Source organism: Podarcis melisellensis, assembly GCF_964234715.1.
Source record: "Podarcis melisellensis genome assembly, chromosome: 16".
Lineage (NCBI taxonomy): Eukaryota > Metazoa > Chordata > Lepidosauria > Squamata > Lacertidae > Podarcis > Podarcis melisellensis.
The window spans coordinates 7,306,941-7,317,020 of NC_138533.1; the positions used below are offsets into that span (position 1 = coordinate 7,306,941).

Below are 10,080 nucleotides of genomic sequence, written 5' to 3' on the forward strand. Positions count from 1 at the left end.
GTTTATGGAGGATTTTGCTAATTTTATCTGTAGTGCCCTTGATATAAGGAAGGAGGGCCATGCCATTGTTTTCTTCTGTGTCTTGGTTTTTGGGGGGTGTTTCTTTTTGGATTAGCTTCGTAACCCTGTTTTGCTGGTATCCATTGGCAAAACTGGACAGCTTCCTCACACATCTCAACAGCCTACACCCCAAAATACAATTCACTATGGAAATAGAAGCCAACAACCAACTTCCCTTCCTTGACGTCCTAATCTACAAAAAACCTGATGGCTCCCTAGGACACACTATCTACCGGAAAAAAAACACACACCAACCGCTACTTACATGCACAATCACACCACCACCCTGCACAAATAAACTCCGTAGCCAAGACTCTCATCTCCAGAACCAAACGCCTGGCTGACAAAGACCACTTGACAACTGAGTTACAGAATCTCTCAAATGTGTTAATTGCCAATGGATACCAGCAAAACAGGGTTACGAAGCTAATCCAAAAAGAAACACCCCCCAAAAACCAAGACACAGAAGAAAACAATGGCATGGCCCTCCTTCCTTATATCAAGGGCACTACAGATAAAATTAGCAAAATCCTCCATAAACACAATATCAAAACAGCCTTTTGCACCAACCAAAAAATAGCCAATATCCTCAGAAACCCCAAGGATAAAATCCAGTTGGAAAACCAAGGGGTCTATGAAATACCCTGCAAAGTCTGCCCAGCCACGTACATTGGACAAACAAACAGACGAATAAATGCACGTATCGCAGAACACAAGAATGCCGTCAAAAAAAGAAGAAAAAACTTCCTCTCTTTTCCAACACATGAAAGAAACAGGACACGAAATTAATTTTGCAGATTCCAAATTGCTCTTTAACATGGAACATCACCACAAGAGAATAATCATGGAAGCCATCGAGATAGAGAAACACCCTCACAACATGAACAAGCGTGACGACACATCCCGCTTGCCAGACATCTGGAAATTAGCCCTCCCCACAAAAACTGACACCAGATCCAGAGGCACACAGAACGCTATCACCAATCAACCACACCAGACCCAAACCCAGACCCTCTCCACAGATAAATTACAGACACCATCCAGTAGCCAAACCATGGTGGCACCTCCGGATGCTGCACCCCCCTGCAATCCCTACACAGATCTGGCTGACACAGGCCACAAAACCACAGCTCGCCCCTATACACGAAGCCAAGCCAGAGCACAACTAAGTGCAGTACAGCCATCTTCTCAGAAAAACTCTTCACAAAGTTCAAGAGGTCAAGACACAAAGACTTTAGCAACTAATCCACACCTAATGACCCACCTAAGTGGTACTCAGGATATCACTCAAGAAATCACTCAAGATATCCCTCAAGTAATTAAGGAACAAAAGAAGAAAAGGCACACTAGCCTGGGAACTTCCTCTCTGCCCAGAACATTGGAGGCTATACACCACACCCCCTCAACAGTATTTATAGGAACTCAAACACTGAGATCCTGCTCTGTTCCAGTAACAAGAAGCCGAAAGCACCAGCCTGAAGATGACGAGTGAGACCTCGTCGAAACGTCGCCTAGACACCCCAACTTTTACACGGGAAGACACCCGAGGACACCAAAACCTGCATTCCTGTACCCGTGAAAATCTACGAAAGCAATATATATATATATATATATATATATATATATATATATATATATATATATATATATATATATATATTGGGGGGGGGGGTGAACGAATTCCTATGCCCCGCAAATAACCCAGAGATGCATTTTAAATAAAAGCACACATACTACTCAGCAGGCAGGCCCCACAAATAACCCAGGGATCCATTTATATAAAAGGACACATTCTACTCATGTAAAAACATGCTGATTCCCAGACCATCTGCGGGCCGGACTGAGAAGGGGATTGGGCCACATCCGGCCCATGGGCCTTAGGTTGCCTACCCCTGATCTATAATATCAAAAATTTCTGAAAGTACTCCCGAGATATATTATGGAAGTGGGAGCTGGGCCATAAAGAAGGCCGATCGCCAAAGTATTGATGCCTCTGAATTATGGTGCTGAAGGAGACTCTAAGAGATCCTTGATCCAGTCCATTTGGACTTGTCTAGAAGGGAAGACCCAGCATTTCTGACACCTGAGCCCATACAATCACCAGCCATTCATCCTACACATGCAATTCAGAGACCATTTCCCCCCTTTCCTCTGGGGATCATGTTCAGATTCAAAAGAGGAATAAGTTAATCCTTCTCTCAGTAAAGGAGCTGTCACCAGAGGGGAAGAGAGCTAGTTGTATTTCAGGCGAGATGCAGTGAGCCCTGCATTTATTCACATAAAGTTGATGTTGGCTATTCTACCGAAACTGCCTCTATATATTTTAGACGTTGTAGTACTTCGACCAGGAACAGGAAAAGGAACAGGAACAGGAATGGGACGAGGCTGGATGGATACACTGATGTTCATAGACGGCATCTTGAACGGCAGCTGTTAATCTGAAAAAAATGGAGAGAAACACTTAGAATCATAGAATTGAATAATTTGATTATGGTTATAGATGACATTGTGGAAAGACAGTTCAAAATCTGAAAGGAGAGGGACATCTAGTCCAACGCCCTGCAATGCAGAAATCTCAACTCAAGCATCCATGACAGATGGCCCTTGACATCCACATAAATAACACAGGCAAGGAAAGATTGGAAAAAAACATAAAAAGAAAGAAAAAGAATTAACAAATTTCCCTTGAAAAGAGACAGTAAAACAGGACATTAAGATATTACAAACACAGTTTTCAATTACAGCTGTTTGGGGAGTTGGGGCCTCTGTAATCAAATATTCAGTGAAACCCATGGCTTCACCTTTGCAAAGACAATGATGAGTTTTGGACAAAATCTGTGGCTCACACAAGTCCTTGTTTCCAGAAAAACAAAGACTTCTATCTCACCTAATTATTCACAGAAACTCAAGGTGGTAACAATTCTAGGCAGCCCAACAATAATATATTATGTACTATTCCCGATTCCCAACCCAAACTATTAACCTCTGAAGTCAAAAGCACAATAATAAATTCCAAAAAGAGAGGTCCTCTCCCACAAAGTTTAGTTTAAAAGCAGACATACCAACACCAAGAGAAAACACGGAAGCTGGAGACAAGGGAAGCCTCAACCTGCTATTGGAGTAAAAACTTCTATGTGGAGCCCTTTTATACAGTTTTGTTCGTTTGATTAGCCCCAAAGAGGTAATTATTATATGCAATCTGGCTGCACTTCCTGGATATTTGCTGTTTGTGACCCTAAGCCCCAGAGGATTCCTATCAAATACATCTCAAGAAGATTCCTTTCATTTGTCATCATGCCACCTCATTTGATTGCTGTGTGGTGTGGTTTCTACCCCAGTTGATTAGTGTTTTGGAGGCTTAATGGGAGGGAGGCAATAAGCCAATGTTGGCCACAGCAGAGTGCCTGGTGGCTGCCAAGATGAGCAGTTGTCCATTGCAGTTTTCTGTACTGTTTGTACTTCTTTAGCACCTCCTGAATGGTGTTTGCACCACTTCCTCTTGGAGGAAGAAGGATGGCTTAGTCAAGGAGGAGGGGACGACAGAGAACGAGATGGTTGGATAGTATTTTCGAAGCTACCAGCATGAGTCTGACCAAACTGCGGTAGGCAGTGGAAGACAGGAGTGCCTGGCGTGCTCTGCTCCATGGGGTCATGAAGAGTCGGATGCGACTAAATGACTAAACAACAACAACAAAATAATAACTGTTGGGTAGCCTCAGCACAAGTGCTGATATGTCCCCCTATGATTACAACCCCTGCCACGCATTGATGCTCTTCCAGAACTAATCTGGGACAGTAGCATAGGTTTCTATTCCACCTATGTCCCAGCTGTGGAATGCCCTTTGGAAGTAGACCCTCAAGCAGGATTGAATCATCCACTCTCAAGCTGTAAAGTGGAGGATTCAGAACCGTGGTCTGCTTCTTTGCAAGGGCAATGCTGCTCATAATGCCTTTTAGGGGAAGTTGCAGGGTGAAAGTGTAGGCAATATTGAGCTAGATGCACCAATGGCGGACTTTGCTTAAGGAAGCTCCCTTTGAGGCGGCTGTCCACTGAATTCAATTTGGAGGGCTTTGTTTAAAGCAAACATATGTAGGGATTATAAGGGAAGTTTAAAAAGGCTTTTTAAAACAGATAAACCCATCCCAGCGTGGGAAGATGGGGTTTTACACAAATCTCAAGAAATGAGTGGAAGTGGGGTTGCAGCATGGTACCCCTGCTCTCGCTCGAACAAGAGGCACCAACCATGTATACACACTGTAGAAACATGGAGCAGCATAGCGCTGAGCTGGCACATACCAGACACTTCAACCTTTGAAATGATTCATCAATGACTGAGGTTCAGAACCAATAAGGATGAAAGCAACAATACTTAGCGCTAATTAAAAAGAACACCGAATCTCATAAAATAAGGTAGAAATTTTATTGTCATACAAACACTAACTATTAAAGGAACGGCAGCACAAACCAATTAGCAGGAACAGTGTGAACTTCCAAAATGAACTGCTGCCTCCATCGCAAGCCTAACCACAATGGCAAATGAAAGAGAACCTCTTTGAATATAGCACATGGAATCCCCACAGAGAAGGGTGGGTGAACACTTATAGGAATGTCTAGCCATTCTTGCCAAGAGAACACATAGCAATTTTGATTCTTCAGGACTGACTCAGTACCTCAAAGCTCCTAAGTGGAGTTTAGAGGAGGCTGGTGTTATGGAGCCTGGATGAGCCAATAGTCTCCCATGCTCTCCAATCAGCCCTGCAGTTTGGGAGGTTTGCATTGACTAAGCCATCCTTCCTCTTCCAAGATCCAGCAGCGCCATGCAATGTGGTCAATTATGTGGGGCATAGCTTACCTCAGGCATCCCGAAACGTGGCCCTCCAAATGTTCGGGACTACAAATCACATCATCCCTAGCTAACAGGAATTGTTTTTCCCCTTCCCAGCCTCAATTAGCCTAAAATGTGGGACATTTTATGGTGAAATTTATCTTTGAAGAGTAAAATAGGTAAAGGTAAAGGGACCCCTTTATATTATACCAGAAAGATATGGATGGCTCGTACACCCCAGGTAGTGGGGTTGCTGACCTTGAGCCAGACATCCTGGAGAGTGAAGTCAAATGGGCCTTAGAAAGCACTGCAAATAACAAGGCCAATGGAAGTGATGGTATTCCAGCTGAACTATTTAAAATTTTAAAAGATGATGCTGTTAAGGTGCTACACTCAATATGCCAGCAAGTTTGGAAAACTCAGCAGTGGCCAGAGGATTGGAGAAGATCAGTCTACATCCCAATCCCAAAGAAGGGCAGTGCCAAGGAATGTGCCAACTACCGCACAATTTCACTCATTTCACACGCTAGCAAGGTTATGCTTAAAATTCTACAAGAAAGTCTCAAGCAGTATGTGGACTGAGAACTCCCAGAAGTGCAAGCTGGATTTAGAAGAGGCAGGGGAACCAGAGACCAAATTGCAAACATACACTAGATTATGGATAAAGCTAGAGAGTTCCATAAAGACATCTACTTCTGCTTCATTGACTATGCAAAAGCCTTTGACTGTGTTGACCACAGCAAACTATGGCAAGTTCTTAAAGAAATGGGGGTGACTGATCACCTCATCTGTCTCCTGAGAAATCTCTATGTGGGACAAGAAGCTACAATTAGAACTGAATATGGAACAACTGGTAGGTTCAAAATTGGGAAAGGAGTACGACAAGGCTGTATATTGTCTCCCTGCTTATTCAACTTATATGCAGAATTCATCATGCAAAAGGCTGGGCTGGATGAATCCCTAGCCGGAATTAAGATTGCCGGAAGAAATATCAACAACCTCAGATATGCAGATGACACAAACTTGATGGAAGAAAGTGAGGAGGAATTAAAGAATTAAAGAACCTTTTATTGAGGGTGAAAGAGGAGAGCGCAAAATATGGTCTGAAGCTCAACATCAAAATAATGAAGATCATGGCCACTGGGCCCATCACCTCCTGGCAAATAGAAGGGGAAGAAATGGAGGCAGTGAGAGATTTTACTTTCTTGGGCTCCATGATCACAGCAGATGGTGACAGCAGCCACGAAAGTAAAAGACTCCTGCTTCTTGGGAGAAAAGCAATGACAAACCTAGACAGCATCTTAAAAAGTAGAGACATCACCTTGACAACAAATGTCCGTATAGTAAAAGCTATGGTTTTCCCAGTAGTGATTTATGAAAGTGAAAGCTGGACCATAAAGAAGGCTGATCGCCGAAGAATTGATGCTTTTGAATTATGGTGCTGGAGGAGACCCTTGTGAGTCCCATGGACTGCAAGTAGATCAAACCTATCCATTCTTAAAGAGATCAGTCCTGAGTGCTCACTGGAAGGACAGATCGTGAAGCTGAGGCTCTAATACTTTGGCCACCTCATGAGAAGAGAAGACTCCCTGGAAAAGACCCTGATGTTGGGAAAGGAGAAGGGGATGACAGAGGACGAGATGGCTGGATAGTGTTATTGAAGCTACCAGCATGAGTTTGACCAAACTGTGGGAGGCAGTGGAAGGCAGGAGTGCCTGGCGTGCTCTGGTCCATGGGGTCACGAAGAGTCGGACACGACTAAACAACTAAACAACAACAACAACAAAGGGACCCCTGACCACTAGGTCCAGTCGTGACCGACTCTGGGGTTGCAAGCTCATCTTGCTTTATTGGCTGAGTGAGCCGGCGTAGAGCTTCCGGGTCATGTGGCCAGCATGACTAAGCCGCTTCTGGTGAACCAGAGCAGTGCACGGAAACTCCGTTTACCTTCCCGCCGGAGCGGTACCTATTTATCTACTTGCATTTTAACGTGCTTTCAAACTGCTAGGTTGGCAGGAGCAAGGACTGAGCAACGGGAGCTCACCCCATTGCGGGGATTCGAACCGCCAACCTTCTAATCAGCAAGTCCTAGGCTCTGTAGTTTAACCCACAGTGCCACCGGCGTCCCCGAAGAATAAAATACCCCACAACAAAGAAGAGTTATGTTTCTCAGGGATACAGATTTAAGTTGGGTGTTGGTTCTGGAGTGAGGGACAAGAATTAAAGAAGCCCACAGAGAACAGGTGCTTTGCTGAAGCTAAATTTAGAGGAAGACAGAGAACGTTTTCATTCCAGAAACCAAGGAAGAATTGCCTTCCAGGCATTGCAGTAAGGTAATTCAAACATTTTTGACCAAACTGTGGGAGGCAGTGGAAGACAGGAGAGCCTGCCATGCTCTGGTCCATGGGGTCACGAAGAGTCGGACACGACTAAACAACTAAACAACAACAAAATTCAAACATTGCTCTTGATGACACTGATAATACATACACATTCAGATTTGTATTATGTTTCTATGGCATTCGAACGCAATACAAGTTGGGTGCATTCAAACATTTGCCCCTCAACTGGAGAAAGAAGAAGAAGAAGAAGAAGAAGAAGAAGAAGAAGAAGAAGAAGAAGAAGAAGAAGAAGAAGAAGACGACGACGACAGGATGGCTCAGGATGAAGTCCACTTCCAACAATTAGTCAGGGAAGGTAGGACACCTGAAGGCAGTTTTTGTCTACAAGGGAGGGGCTTGCGGTATTAGAATCGTATAAAAGGACTTGCTGCCCACGATTCTAACAACAGCTCCCCTCACCTTCACCTGAGTACTTCTCCTGAGACCTTGGTGAGTGAGAGAACTCCATGCTTTTGCTGCCTCTTCCTTTCCAATCTTCACTCTCTCTGTCTCCTTCTTAGAACCAGACCTGCCTCTCCTTGCTCATCTTCTTTCTCATTTCCTACGGGCACTTTGGCTATGTAGGAAGACTCCTTTCGTATGGAGTCAGAGCAATCCTCCATCTAGTTCAGTACAGAAGGGACGGGGAATATTGATGGTCCTCCCAGAGTTGCTGGACTACAACTCCCATCATTCCTGGCAATTGGCTGTGCCAGCTGGGCTGATAGGTGTTGGAGTCCAGCAACACCTGGAGGCTCACAGATACCTCAGCCTATTCCTGGTCCACACGGACTGGTGCAGTGGGCTCCCCCAATTTTCAGCAGTGCCCCTTTTCTGCCTTACTTGGAGATGCCAGGCATTTCTTTCTCCAAAGTTTATTTGGCAGGGCTCCTAGAACATGTTGCAAAAAATCAGAAAGTTTAGCTTTGCAACTGAAAAAGAAGAGCATAAAAGGTAAAGGGGGTGAGGAAGGAAGAGGTGATTATGGGGCCATATACCTTCCATTGCCAAATATCTTAAGGGCTGTGGCATGGATGACAGAACATATCTGCTTTCTGTTGCTGGAGAAAGTATGTGAAACCTGTGGCTGCCATAAAGTTGTTGCATTCCAAATAGGATCAAGCTCAGTCAGTTTGGTCAAGGGATGATGAGAGTTGAAGCAAAAAGTTAATATTACAAGAAACTGTATTTTTTAAGTATGATGAGATTCCAACCAAACATGAAGATGAACAGTACCCTGGAATATGCGACCACTGAAGGCATTGGGCTATCAATGGTCAGATATTTATTTAATATTTTTAGAGTATTAATTTTTAACAATCAACAACATATGTAAACACAACATAAAATGGTCCCATCCAAAGAAAGGGTTTGTGTACGAGAAAGAGAAGGACACAAATATATAATAGAATTTATATCTTACATTTCTTTGAGTTTCCTGTGCTCTCACACCGTTCATAGTTGATTTTGAGGGGTCTGGACAACCTTCAACTCCTAGAAACATAAAAGAAAAGCATGAAAATGTAATAATTTCAGAGTTCTCAGGAACAGACAAGGGTAAATGAGAATGCTTTTAGATCTTTTCTTAAAGTCTATCTCTCCTAAGGAGATACACACACATCAGTGTGGAATGCGTTCCAAAAGGGGGGAGCTGTCTGGAAGAAGACCATCTCATGAGGTCACAAGGGAGACAAACCCGTGAGTGACACCACCAAGAGGCCTCCATTGCTGGACTGCTGCACTATAGCTGGCTTGGGATTTTGTAATGATAGGGGATGTTTTTAACGAACTTGCAGATTGTGTTATAATCTCCTCTTCTTCCTCTCCTTCTTCTTCATTGGCGTTGGTAGGGCTTGTTGTTATGGTTGTTGTTTTGTTATAAATTGGATGCGTGAATCATGAATAAATTGGATGAATGTTTGCTCATCATCATTTCAGATCCAGTACCCATCACTCCAAAATGACCTGTGGCTACAATTCCTCCTGCTGTTACCCAGTTGGCAGTCTGGGCTCGCTGAAATCAAATTGTGACTTTGGGGGCTTTGGGAGTTTGGGGGGAAGCGGGGGCTTTGGGGGTTCAAGTGGTGGTGGAGTGTCATCAAGTAGCCTCGCTATAAATCCTGCTGCCAGTGTTGATTGCCTCTATCTGGTACCACCATCGGAACTAGTCATCCAGCCACCTCCATTAGTTTTGACCCTCCCAGGAGCAGTTCTCGCTACCACGTGTGAGCCAGTTCGTGTGGGAGGATACACCCTCTGTGGTGGCACATCGTCTGTGGGAGGAGGCCAGGGATACAGCTGCTCTGGATGTTATTCATGCTATTAAAGGGAGCACACAGAATGGCAGGATGCCCTCACGGGCAACTGATGAACTTGGCATGCTTCACGACTGATTATCTCATGGGCCTTGGTGCCAGAAGTGCCAAGTGTTCCCAGTTAAACCACCAAGTTTGCAGGATTCCCAGATGCTTGGCTCATCTATGCTTGCCTTACAAATGTGCAGCTGCTTTCTAGGATGTGTTCATCCCAACTATGTCCTCCTCCTCCTCCTTCTTCTTCTTCTTCTTCTTCTTCTTCTTCTTCTTCTTCTTCTTCTTCTTCTTCTTCTTCTTCTTCTTCTTCTTCACTTTTGCTGTGGAATGTATCTCCAGTTGAGGCACAAATGTTTGAATGCATCCAACTTGTATTGCGCTTGAATGCCATAGAAACACAATACAACTCTTAATGTGTATATATTACCTGTGTCATCAAGATCAATGTCTGAATTACCTTACTGCAATGCCTGAAAGGCAATTCTTCCTTGGTTTATGGAA

General features: G+C 44.0%; 1 long non-coding RNA gene across 1 annotated transcript in view; it reads left to right on the forward strand.

Annotated features, from left to right (window-relative positions):
- LOC309358818 overlaps positions 1–9,277 on the forward strand; it is a 52,454-nt gene extending 43,177 nt beyond the window's left edge. Inside the window, exon 4 of the long non-coding RNA XR_014163637.1 lies at positions 9,206–9,277. This is a non-coding gene — a long non-coding RNA (uncharacterized lncRNA). The remainder of the gene's footprint in view (positions 1–9,205) is intronic.
- The last annotated feature ends 803 nt before the right edge of the window (positions 9,278–10,080 follow it).